The sequence below is a fragment of the Cynocephalus volans genome, chromosome 1 (genome assembly GCF_027409185.1).
Source record: "Cynocephalus volans isolate mCynVol1 chromosome 1, mCynVol1.pri, whole genome shotgun sequence".
In the NCBI taxonomy this organism is placed as follows: domain Eukaryota; kingdom Metazoa; phylum Chordata; class Mammalia; order Dermoptera; family Cynocephalidae; genus Cynocephalus; species Cynocephalus volans.
In genome coordinates, this window is record NC_084460.1 from 127,272,934 (window position 1) to 127,285,695 (window position 12,762).

The 12,762-nt window shown below is 38.2% G+C and overlaps 1 pseudogene; it reads left to right on the forward strand.

Annotated features, from left to right (window-relative positions):
• Positions 1–6,390: 6,390 nt before the first annotated feature.
• LOC134388065 (tigger transposable element-derived protein 1-like) overlaps positions 6,391–12,762 on the forward strand; it is a 109,987-nt pseudogene continuing 103,615 nt past the window's right edge.

A 12,762-nucleotide genomic window follows, 5' to 3' on the forward strand; every position in this document is an offset into this window, starting at 1 on the left:
TGATCCACTAAATTAATGAAAGAAAGAACATATATGTATGGTAAAAGACAATGATAACATTTTCAAAGACTTTCATATTTAGGTGAGTAGGTATAAGAGGGATAACTTAATTTCTAATATTGAAAAACCTTTCTAGGACTTCCACAATGTTAAGTTTCATCTTTTATTATATTTCTTAGCCTTTGACTTTAAAAAAAGTCTCTCCCTAGAGAGACAGAGAAAGAGGGGAAGAGAAAAAAAAGGTCAAGTGTCTTTATTTATTAAACCTCAAGAAACCAGTTAACACTGCTTTTTGAATAAGATTTTTTTTTTTTTTTTTTTTTTTGCAGTAAAGTAGAAACCTCATGTGTTGCATCCCACAGCTTGGCTGTGAGAATATACTGTACATCTTTATGTCAAGAAAGACCTGGGCTGTTGCTATTCCTGTGGGGTGTGAATATTCCTATGGTGTGCAAGGGTGTGAAGAGGCTACTCTGGGCCACTGGAAAACATGCCGCATATTTCTGGAGTGCCAGTTTTACTTACTGATTTCGAGAAGGGGGATTATTTCTATATTAAAACAAACACATAAAGGTAAACCACTTATGCAAAAGAATAAAGTCATTTGTTAGCGTTGAAGAAACACATGGATTCAAATACATTACTATGCCTACAGCAGATGCTTCAGGTGACTATAGCCACCCCAGTGGTACACATTTCCTCCCTTTGCCTCTAGGATACTTCCAAGGAAAAGTCTGAGAAGCAGTGGTTGTGAGTGTATAAAGTATTTATTGACCTGATTTGCAATATAAATAAAATCTGAAACTTCTCTTTTATTATCAGAAGCAGTTTTGCATAGTAAAAGAGCATTTTCTTTAGTCAAACACTCAGATGAGACAGATAAGACTATTATTTACTAGTTTTGTAGACTGGGCAGGATGCTTCATTTTGTAGCCTTGGTTTCCTCATCTAGAAAAGTGTTATGATAATTTACTAAGGTTGTCATGAGGATTAAGTTAGATAACGTAGGTAGGGTCTTTGCTCAGTGCTGTGCGTTGTAAAATTCCACAATAAGCATCTGGTTTTGTTGTTGTTGTTGCTGTTGTTTTTCCTTCTTCTTGCTTGGAACTTTAATAGTTATTTTTTAGATTGTCTGAATTCTGACAAATATCTTCAAAATTTATGTACTTACAAACTTTCAATGGAAAAATTTGAAATGTTGATTTCAAAATCAACAAAAATGGCATCAGAAACTTTCTGTTAAAGTAACCCCTACTTTTGTGGATTTATTGCTTTTTACTTACACAGCAATACTATTCATACATACTATGCAAAATACATATACGTATACTACCTCCTCACAGACATAGAATTCAATGCTAGAAGAAATTTCAAGATAAATCCAACCATTTTAGAATAGATACATCTGTGATCCATGATTAGGTTGCCAATTTGCCTAATTATTGGCAGATCCCCTAACCCTACTAATGTCGCTTCCTTCCTTTCCCTTTCCTTTCCTTTTCCTTCTTTCCCTCACGAATATGCATTAAGCATCTATTATGAACCAACCACCATGGTAAGTACTAGGGATACAAAAAGACTGCAAATCATTCTGGTCCTCAGAGAGCTCATAGATCAGTGGAGAGGGAATTAGACAAACCGGTAGTGACATCACCTTAAAGTATAGGGCCACTAGGAATGGTTTGTGCTCATCCTCAGAATAAGGACCTGGTATCCAGCTTCTTCCAGATACAGGGTGAACCATATCTTTCTCTGGGTCCAGAAATTCATATCTGACACCTAGTTCACCTCCATGATGCAGTTTATCCAGGAATCTGTTGAATAGAGAATTGTGCTTGACATCTCCACTCACTGGCATTCATGTAACAAACCCACGTGTGGGTGTTGGATGGACATGCTCTGTTAAGAACAAAGATTAAAGATACAGAACTGCTTGGATAAGAAAAGTTTGGGCATGCATGATTTCAAAATCAATATGAAAACTGCAGTCATTTCTCAAAAGACTGAAATGTAGAATAACCCATGGAGAGAAAAGATAAAGGAACATGCAGGCAGGGGAAGAAACATATAATCAGCTATTTTATAAGAGAAAAATGCATTTTGTATAAAATCAGCAACAATGGATGAAAATTACAGATGAAAGATAATAGGTTGAATTTTGACTCGTTCAAATAGAAACATATTTAGAACTTACTCGGTTTTTATCAATTTTGATTCTTATTCACTAATTAAGTATAGTATTGTTGTTCTTTTGGACTTAAGGCTTACACAAAAGCCAGTGATCAAAGCCAATCCTAATTATTTCACTGGACATCTCTACTGTGCTGAGTAGAATGTGTCTAAAATCAGTGACTATCAAACTTTTGATATGCCTAAGTATACAAGGATCATCTAATTGCATGGCTGCATACAGGCAAAGGCAGTAACAAGGGACCTTCCATGACAGCTCTCACACAGACTCGTAAAGAGACAATTGCCATAATGGAAAGACTTGGCAATGTCCTTTGAGCAGTCCTTATGGGAAAGCCATAGAAGTAGATATCATAATACCGACATTTGTGGAAAGTGACTGAGATGGTAATAACCCATTTCACAATGGTATGGTGATATACTTCCCTTGCTCTTGCCAGTTTCTAAAGATCCTAAATTAAGGATGCCCCACAGTGGTTCTAGAGTATGATCAGGCCTCACAATTTTCCTCGAGGCCATCATTTCCCTTCATGGGCCCCACAACTGCAGTATCATCTTTAGTGACAGGAAAAAATTGGCCTTTCTTTCTAGCTAAGTCTTAGCAGGAATAGGTAGATGCCAGTTTTTGCTGCCAAGTATGGATGATTGGAAAGGGCCCATGTTGTATTTTCAGCCTTTGAAGAAGGATTTCAGAATATGTCTTCCCATTGAAATGTGTTTATAAGTGACCAATGGTTTATAGATTGTTTAAATTCCCATTACAGCCAATTATAATTTTAAAAGTCATTAGTAATAGGCACATCTATGGATGTAATTTATCTCATTTCTTATATGAGAAAATTATTGTTTCAGTTTTATCTTAACTCTTCAGACTTCGTTAAGTCTCCTCTATTTATGCTTTCAATATTCCTCATAATTTTTATAGCACATGTAACAATTTTAAATTAAATAGTTTTGTAAATATTTGCTGTCTTCCTCATCAGATTATAAGCTCTGCAAGGGCAGAGTTCATGTCCTTTTTATGTACCTTAAATCTTCAAGATCTGTCCCAGTGCCTGGCACATAGTAGGCATGTTGCAAATTCTATAATAAATAGAATGATGAATGGAGGAATAGGTGTTTACTATGAATAAGGAGCTGGACTAGACTTTGAGGTTATATGTTAAGATGAAGAAGACAAGAAACATGATCTGCCTTCTGAAAACTTGCACTATCTTGGACAGGAAATGAAAGAAGAGGAACATACAGAAATAACTATAACATATGGTAAAATGCTGTGTGAAAATAAAGCAACATAGAAAAGAAAATATTATTTACAACATAATTTTAATGGGAAAATATGCATTCCAAGTTTTGAACAACTGAATTATAAATTGAATTTTTTAACACAAGATGAGTATAAGTTGGGAAATATTCACTTATTGATTAGGAGGCTTAACCGTCCTGTAATCTTCACTCATTTCAAGACTGGTATATAAAAGGCATTGCTGAACAGAATTCTATTAATCTCTAAATTAATATCAAAAATGAGTATTTTTGTATAGTCATAGAAGAAAATAATTATTGTTTCCAGCCCAACAATAAGACACAATAAATAAGATATTCAAGTCTTTCTATTTTTAGGTAAAAATTAAATTGCGTTCAGTATAGGATTAAGTAGAAATTATAACATGTATAATCTTTGTATCTGGGCAAAGATTCGTGAGCTTTGGAGAGGAATGGGTTTTGGTTGGAACCCAAACCTATTCAAGTGGTCTTGGGGAAGTCGCTAATCTCTTTTAATGTTACTTTCCTCATCTAAATAGGAGTAAAAACTTATTTTGTAGGATTTCTGTAAGATAAGATTTAATACATATTTGTAACAGTGCTTGGCATAGACTAGGTGTTCAATAAATGTTATATTTTATGATAATACGATTGTGATTATTTTTAAGCACCTAGTATTTTCAAAGAGCTCGAAATTGACTACTATGGAAGTATATGTAAAATTGAATCTGGTTCCCTGCCCTTAAAATAAAAAAGCTTACAGCTTATGCAAATGGGAGTTTTAAAGTAATCTACAGGGCAGGAAGTGAGAACAGTAACAAAGTTGACATGTATATCAAAGAAATTTAATATAATGCAAAGCGTGTGATCAGAATACTTTGGGGATAATTGGGGAGTTTCATGAGGAAAGTGCTCATTGAACAGGGTTATTTAAGGGAGTAAGAGAGCCATTCCATTCATTGGAGAATGTTATGAACCATGTTAGGAACAGGACCTAAAAGCTGAAGAGAAGAAACAAACTAGTCAGTCTGAGGATAATGAGCAGTGTTTTTTGCAGCTGAGTGTAGAGTTAATGGTCTCTCCAGATGTCTGTTGGGAAACCACACACGGATGTCCTGTGGGCGTTTAATATAAATTCCACCTATTTGACTCCTTTTCTACCTCCTAACAGTCTTCCTCCTTCGATAATCTCCATCTCAATTGAGTGTAACTATATTCTTTAGCTCTAAACTTTTAGTTTTCTTTCACATTTCCCTCTTCTCTCTACCTGTATCCCCTTACCTAGCTAGTCTTCTGTACTCAGCACTGTTCTTTGCAGGCCACACGTGTCCTCTGATTTCCGTTCCCACAGTCACATCTTCAGAGAGGCCATCAAAGCTCTCAGCAGAGCCATTACCACAGCTTCCATTCTCTTGTCCTTGCTGCCCAAAGTGTACAAGTGTTTGTGTCAACTCCCTATTCAAACAAATTTTGCAGATTTCATATAGCACACAGGAAAGGAAAACAACTGCACTTCTGTGATTGCATATCAAAGTTCTCCAAAGTTCAGGTTTGGTTCATCTTTCCTCTCTTATTTCCCACAGCAAATGTCTCTCTTCTTTCTTCTTTGCTTTGGATCCTCGGATCTTAAGCTCTGTCCATACTAGCTTATTTCCCAAAAATGTTCTACATTTCCTGCTTCAAAGCTTTTGTTTTCCCAAAGCTATTCTGCCCACATGCTTGCACGAACCATTCAGCAGTGAAAAGCCCTGCTCAGAATATACCTTTAAGAGATATCCTCACAGATGACCTATTTCAAATGAACAAACATAACAGAACTTTATACTTGACCATTCTCTGGGTTACAGATATGCTTGACTCTATCCCTAGACTCTGAACTCCTCAAGGCAAGGGATAACTCTTACTCATCTGTGAACTTTTGTCAAAACAGAGTCCAGCCAGCACATCATTGTGGGCACATGATAAAAATTAAACTTTCGAATCAAATACTGGAAATCTTAGTTTAATTCATGATTTATATTGCCCCTCGATTCTTGATCTGATGTATTTTCATGTTTAGGAAAATCTTTCCCCACCCCCGAAACATTTTTTAAAAGGTGCACCTTAAGGCTAATGATGCTTAAGTTTCACATATACTCTCCTGCATGACATCCAGGTCAACACCGTGGGAGGGGCCGTAGCAATGGGTTTTCATAGTCGTGTGATTTTGTAAAATTTGAAAAAGCATAATAATTAAGCTGCAATTGGTTGAGACTTCTGTGTTCTTTTGTACCTAATTTCTTAAATAGAGCTCCTAAGATTGTATAAGAAACTAGGTAAGTTCCAGTCACCACCAGCACAGGATCTGCCTCATGTGTCTGTGTAGGGAGGTTTCTGCTATAAAAGCCATTGTGAAGATCATCACAATGAGAGCTAGTTCAACCCAGATCTGAGCTGAAATGACTTCATCTACATAGAAGAAAGCCACATTGCTTTAGAGCTTATACCCACATTGCTAAGCCTCTATGAGACATCCTCACCTCAATATGTAGTGATGTTGGTAGGCCAGGAGGTGGCAGGACTGGTGATGCTCATATTGAGTTGGTGGCTTTTCCATCAGTAGATAAGTCAATATATCTCAGTAACCTGGCTGGGTACACCTGGAAGTGGAAGCCTTTTAGTTTACTGCTCTACCACATTAGTATCATCAGATACAAAGTTCCAAACTCCAGCACCTGTATTTCCTAATCATTCTGGAGGGTACCAAAAATGGGAAAGGCAGATACCATCAGACTCTTAAGTATTATGAAGGGTACCAAGAATTAGAAAGGCAGACACCTAATCTGAAATTTGATCCTCATTACTTTCAATGAGCTAAAACACTTGAAGCTCAAGAATATTATTGAGAGTGAGCTGAAAGGAGTTGGCATTTATTGGAACAGCAAAAGTCCCCACATGAGCTTTAAGAAGTCTGAGGGAAACATTGATCTCACAGCCACTGGCCTTCAGAAGGGGCTGGATGCTGAAACTGCAAAGTACCTCCTGCTGGGAAACAAGATCCACACTGCCTGTGTGACTTTGCAGACTGATGCCGCAGTTGATGGGCTCATTGGTGTGATCAGAGGAAATGGTAATTTCCTCTATCTCTGGGCTAAATCAGATTAAGCGTGTCTCCTCTAAGGAGCTGGATATCATCTATAAGATGATTCACCATGACTCATCTCTACCCACCACCACTGGAATTTCCACAACCTATTGGAGAGGATGTGGGACTAGTAAGGCCTTATACCAATCCAAAGGCAAGTTACCAAACTGCACATCTACAGTAGTGCTCTCTGACTCATGGCCACAGTGTAGGAAAGAGTAATAAAGATTCACAAACAAAACAAAAACAAAAACAGTGCCCACCCCCTACAGTGATCGAGCTCCCTGCCCCAAGCTCTGTCTTGGTCTTGGCAGCTGCTGCCCCAGAATTTAGGGAAAAGAGACAAGGCCCATAACCTCACTTTTCTTTTCTTGGCCAACTCTTGAGTGTTGAATTGCATAAAAATTCTGCTCTTTTATGTGGCAAAAAGGGTAATTGTATTATGTAAATAAGTAAATCACCAGCTAAGTTTCCATGTAAAATATACTCAATTCTTGGAGTTTCTACTTCATCTTTAAGTTGGACAACATGAAGAACTTGTGAAATAGTCTTTAACTCTAAACCTATTCAAAATCAGCAAAATGTAATGACTTTTCGAATGCAATAAATGTGAGATAAAGTTAGAGAAACAGTATCATAGTATTCTGATATTTAATATATTCTAGAAGGAACAGTATTTTACCATCTAATAGTTATTAATAGTAAATAGAGTTCAGTCTCAGTGAGACAAAGACAGTTAAAGTACAGTTCTCCTGAGAGGTTCGGTGTACAATCTGGCAAGTGACTATTTCATTGTTACAGCTCAAGATGGGGACAGTAGATGTGAGGGGGTGAAGTCAGCATTTCTCCTGCTATTGGCACAAGGAGAAGCAAGATTAACAACACTCTTCTATCATTACTGCCCTAGTGGGGGATTGTCAGAACCAACCACTTGTAACTTTATTACCCCAAAGGGATTTTCAAAGTAAGAACCAAACTGTTCCATTTCTATAGGACCATCAAGCTCTTCCTAACCACTGACCATTTCACTGAACATAATTCCAAGAGTTTTTTGAATGAATTAAAATATTCAGTTATTTTTCCCTACCTAGGGAAGAGAGTTGTCTTTGTAGAATTTGTGATGAAAGATGTCTATTGTCATAGAGGGTCAGTGTACAGTGCTGATAAAGACGAAGTCGTCATTACAGCCTAGTAATATCTTACAATCAGATAATGTTTTACAATAAAGAAGCAATGCTACATTACTGCACCTTTGGCCTTCATGAACACTCTGCGAAGTAGCTGTATCAAGTAGTAACTCCATTTTATAGATGAAAGAATAATAACAACAACCAAAAACAACAACTGAGGCCTCAGAAAAATTTAGAAATGTCAATTAATCACACAGTAGTGGAGTGGAAATAGAATTAGAACTTGTTACTTACAAAAATTATTTTGAGGCATTAAATGTTATTTAATGTTTGTTTACTGATCTCAAAGTAAAGCCTCTTTTGGAAATGCTGGTATATGTCATGGCTGGATCAGAATGAACCAAACACTACTTCAGGATAAACAATAATAAACATAGCTCACTAATAATGACTTAAAAATTTCTTTCACTCTAAAATATACTCAAGAAAGGATACAAACCTAGTAAAGTATTTTAATGGGACACAATCTTAAAATTAATTTAAAAAGTTGTAACACTTTTAATGACATGGTGATATCATCAATAAAATATAATTTGGGGGGCTGTGGGCCTCAGCCCCTGAACCCCCACCACTGCACATCCAGGCAAGCAATGGAGCCAGCCAACAGCTGGGATCCTGAGACAGGGGCCAGGCCAGCCCTGCCCCTCCCCACAACCAGATCCTAGAATGTACTTATTAACCATGTGTGTTTCTTTGGGGTTTGTGACTTATCTGCTCATGTCCACCAAATTTCTGCTTAGGCTTTTCTATTTCATTTTTGAGAGTGTTTTTTTGCAATAAAGATATTAATCTTTCTGTGTTTAAAGAAAAAATGTAGAGAGTAGGACAAATAATAAATAATAAATAAATAAATAAAATATAAATTCACAGCATGTTTAAATGTGGTGGTATCTCATGACTATATAGTACTTTACAATGTTTGACCCTAATTCTGTCAACTTTTCTCACAACCACTACATCATATTTTAAAGTTATAAAAGTCTAACAGACTGATGTCTTAGAGAAATCTCTATAGTAACACTTCAGTAAAAGGCTCCAAGTCAACTCACTGTAATACAAAAAAGAATCATCCTTTTGTAGAAAAGGGGTATATAAAACGTTAGGATCAATGGAATGCTGCCACAGGCACTAAATCAGCCATTTCTTACTCTTCACTTCACAAAAATGCATTTAGACACAGCTCAATAGTGGAATATAGTTTTAAAATCTTACCTTGATAATTGCTAAACTGAAAAGAATATAGATACTACAGTCTACACATAGTCTGGAAGACCACAGGAAATCAAAGTTTACTGCAGTCATAAGTTCTGAAAATAAGGAGCTTAATTTTAGCATGAATGATCAAGCAAATAAAAATGATCATTTTAAACAAAGTTCTTTTTTGCTATTATAGAAAATATTTATTCCCCTGATCCCCAGAAGGAGGTGTACATTCCTTGCACAGATGGCTTAGAGTGGGCTCAGCGTCTGTATATGTTAAATAATGAGTCAGGGGGAGTGAGGTGGGGCAGCTGTCAAGGGAACAGATCAATTGGCCAATTGAGATGTCATTGCTCCACTCGCTGTAGGATGTTGCCATGTCTCTTCACTGTCTCTTTTTCTCTCTTTTTATTCTCTGGTATTTTGATTTAGATATAAATGCTGAGACATAATTTAAACTGACAGCAGAATCAAACAGTGTGACCTTGCCAGGATTGTTTCAGGCCTTCAACACAATCCACTGGGGGTAAAGCGTGGGCAGAGGGAGGGCAAGTGAGAGCGAATGAGCAAGGAGCGAGCTAGTCTCTCCAGATGGCCCTGCTGCTCACGTGTTCCTGGAGGGCTGGTCTCAGGGCTGGATGTTTCCAAACCTGTCTGACAGGGGAATGAGAGCTGGAATGAAAAGGGGAAAGCGGAAGAGGAAAAAAAAAAATTATAAGGCATGAGCAAATGACAAAGATTGGAGCAATAGAGTGATATTGGTAGTATAAGTCCCCATACATGGCTGTGCTGGAAGTTGAACAACTGGTATTTAATGTTTCAGAGTTTAGTCTTGCTGTGGTAGGGAGAAATAGCCCTTGGTAACAAAGTGACCAGATAAACACTACCTTGTCAAATGTCAGATACACAAAGGACGGCTGGCAGGAGGGTGCTTAAGGGCTTGGCTTGCAATGGACCCCCAAGAGGTCTCTGCACAATGACTGAACTTTGTACATCCAGAGGAGGAATGAGCAGCTTAATAGTCGCGTTTGAGATGACCACAGACAGTGTAAAATTGCTTCTGGCTTTTTTCATAGCTCAGAATGCCAATATGTTAATTGGCGGTGTTGATAACCTTTTCCACCATCCAGCATATGTGTATCTACTTGTAGAATGCCTCTCTCCAGATATCAGGCAGCTTGGGACATGGAATTAGCAGGTGGATGGGCTGAAGGATCTTTACCCCAGCCAGGCCTTGGGAAAGCCCAGATGAATCATCTGCCCCACCTCAGAGAGTACATTTCTGATGTCAATGTTTCTTTGCCTTGAATAATGATGGAAAACCCTGACAAAGTTGCCAGAAGAAATTATTTTCCAAAACTGAAAAGTGGAAATAGATAGGACAGTATGGCGACTATGGAAATAACAGTGGGAAGCCATGGTATGTGAAAGGATTAAGAAGAATTCTAAGATGAAGAAAGGTCTGGAATGCATTCATGACCTGGCCAGATATATTATTGAACATGAGAGTTGTCAAGGTAATAACAGTAACAACAACACAAACTACAAAAACAGCTACCACTAACTGAGTGCTTGCTTGTGCCTGTCACTGTTTTAAGTGGTCAATGCGACATTCCATTGTACCCCTCCCAGCAATATGATGAAATGGGTGCTTAGAAAGTGTCAGTCAGTCTTTGAACCCATGTAGGTTGACTTCAGAACTTTCTCACTTTTCCACAGGCAGTACCACATGCTGCCAACTCATCGGTACTCCTGACTTTGGGCCTAGGATTTTGAAGGTAACAATGAAATATAGACATAGTTTGTGTCCTTCAAGATATTTAACATTTAACTGCTAAAGAAAGACTAAGACATGAAACTACCTCAATTTATCTTTAGAATGCGGTGAGATATAAATAAACAATCAAGATCCCTCATGGAATAATGGGAAATAATAAAACAGTGACCTAAATAATGCTTGATAGAAATTGACGCAAAATGAGAATCACTCTAAGAATCCATGAAGGTTGAAGAAGCGTGCAGGACTTGGATAATGGGAGGAAGAAGAGAATAGTCTTGCCAGCAGAAGGAATATCATGCACACTTAAGCGAGAATGGGCATGTTATATTTCAGGAACAGAGAATTGATTGCAGAGGTAAGAATGGAGGGCTTGGTGGGGGATCAAGGAGTTACAGAGTCAGGTCAGTCTGAGAAGCAGAGAGATTTGATGTAGGAGGACAGCTATTGTAGGTTTCTGAGCAAACGGGCTATCAGGGATACAAGCAGTCACAGGAGACTGTTGTCACAGCCAAGCTGATTGAATGGAGGTGAGAGGCAGTGCATGCCACCTAGTTTATCTTTGAAAAAAAAGAAAAAATCATCTCGAAGCAGTTAGCTTAACTTTTATAAAGTGCAGCCTTAACATCTGAAAACTCAGTGTTTGCAGTGAATGACAGATGCCAAGAGAGCTTGTCTTCCACACAGCAGACATAACTCAGCCCTGCTTTTTTAGCAGTCATCTCACATGCCTGAGATATAATATATGGGTTTCCCCATCTCATAGCTCCGGGAGTGGGAGTGGGAGGAGGCCCAGGGTTGAAAGTTGCTAGTTTCAGTCTTGTAAACACACCTTTCAGTTGAAAAGAGCTATCGTGAGTACAGCTTGCTCCTCCCCACTCTGCGATCTGAGCCTCATCCTTCAGCTAACTGGAATTACCACATCATTTCACTCCACCGAGTTCCCTTGACTCGGCAGTTTTTCTCATTGCCTGGCGGTCACAGACCATGGTCTGTCTTTTGCTGATACAGGGGCCTGGGAAATGGAAATGCACAAGGCGTTCTGGGGACCCTAGCACAGAGCTGGCCCTGATCTGGGATTTTTGTGGTTGCAAAAGTAGAGAATCAGAGTGTCCTTCTCCCCAGTCTTCAGCTGACTCATTTCCCTTTTGCTTCCTCCAGCTTCCCATGTTCTCCCTTTTAACCTTGTCCACCTCTGTGAGGCCATCCTTTTGTACATTTGGGAGCAGAAGTTGCTCACAGGTAGCCCGAGGACCTTACTGAGTGTGTGGTGGGGCTTAACCATTCCTGTTCAGGAAAATAAAATAACATTGCTGCAATCAACTACAGCAACCCGCGATGAGAGCACAGTTATGTAGCAAAACATATTTTCCCAATTTCAACTCCCTGGAAACCTTTCTTAACCCCACTTTGTCATCATGGGCTTCCCAGGTTCATGGTCAAAGAGACCCTTCATGTGACTGAGGTTCCCTTACACAATCCTGTTAGGGATTCTGGGGACATGAAGAGGACATCTAAGTCCACAGTGAAGGCCATTTTAAATACACAACTACCTTCACTGCCCCAATCCAGCACCTCTGCTGTACTTCCCTGGCATTAACAATTATCCATAAATTGTTATAAAAGAATATAAGACATCTGACATTTAAAAATACTTTTTAACCTTAAAGTTTTTCTTGTAGAACAGTTTTAGATTTATATAAAAATTACAAAGATAGTAGATGCCCCATTTGCCCCACGCCCATGTTCCTCTATTATTATTATCTTACATTAGTATGCTACGTGTGATACAATTAATGAACCACTGGTGATACACTATCATTAACTGAAGTCCATACTTTATTCAGACTTCCTTACCTTTTACTTAATATCCTTTTTTCTCTTCTGGGATCCCATCTGGATACCACATTACATTGAATCATGTCTCCTTGAGTTCCCTTAGACTTTGGCAATTTCTCTGACTTCCCTTGTTTCTGATGACCTTGACAGTTTTGAAGAGTTTGGGTCAGGTATTT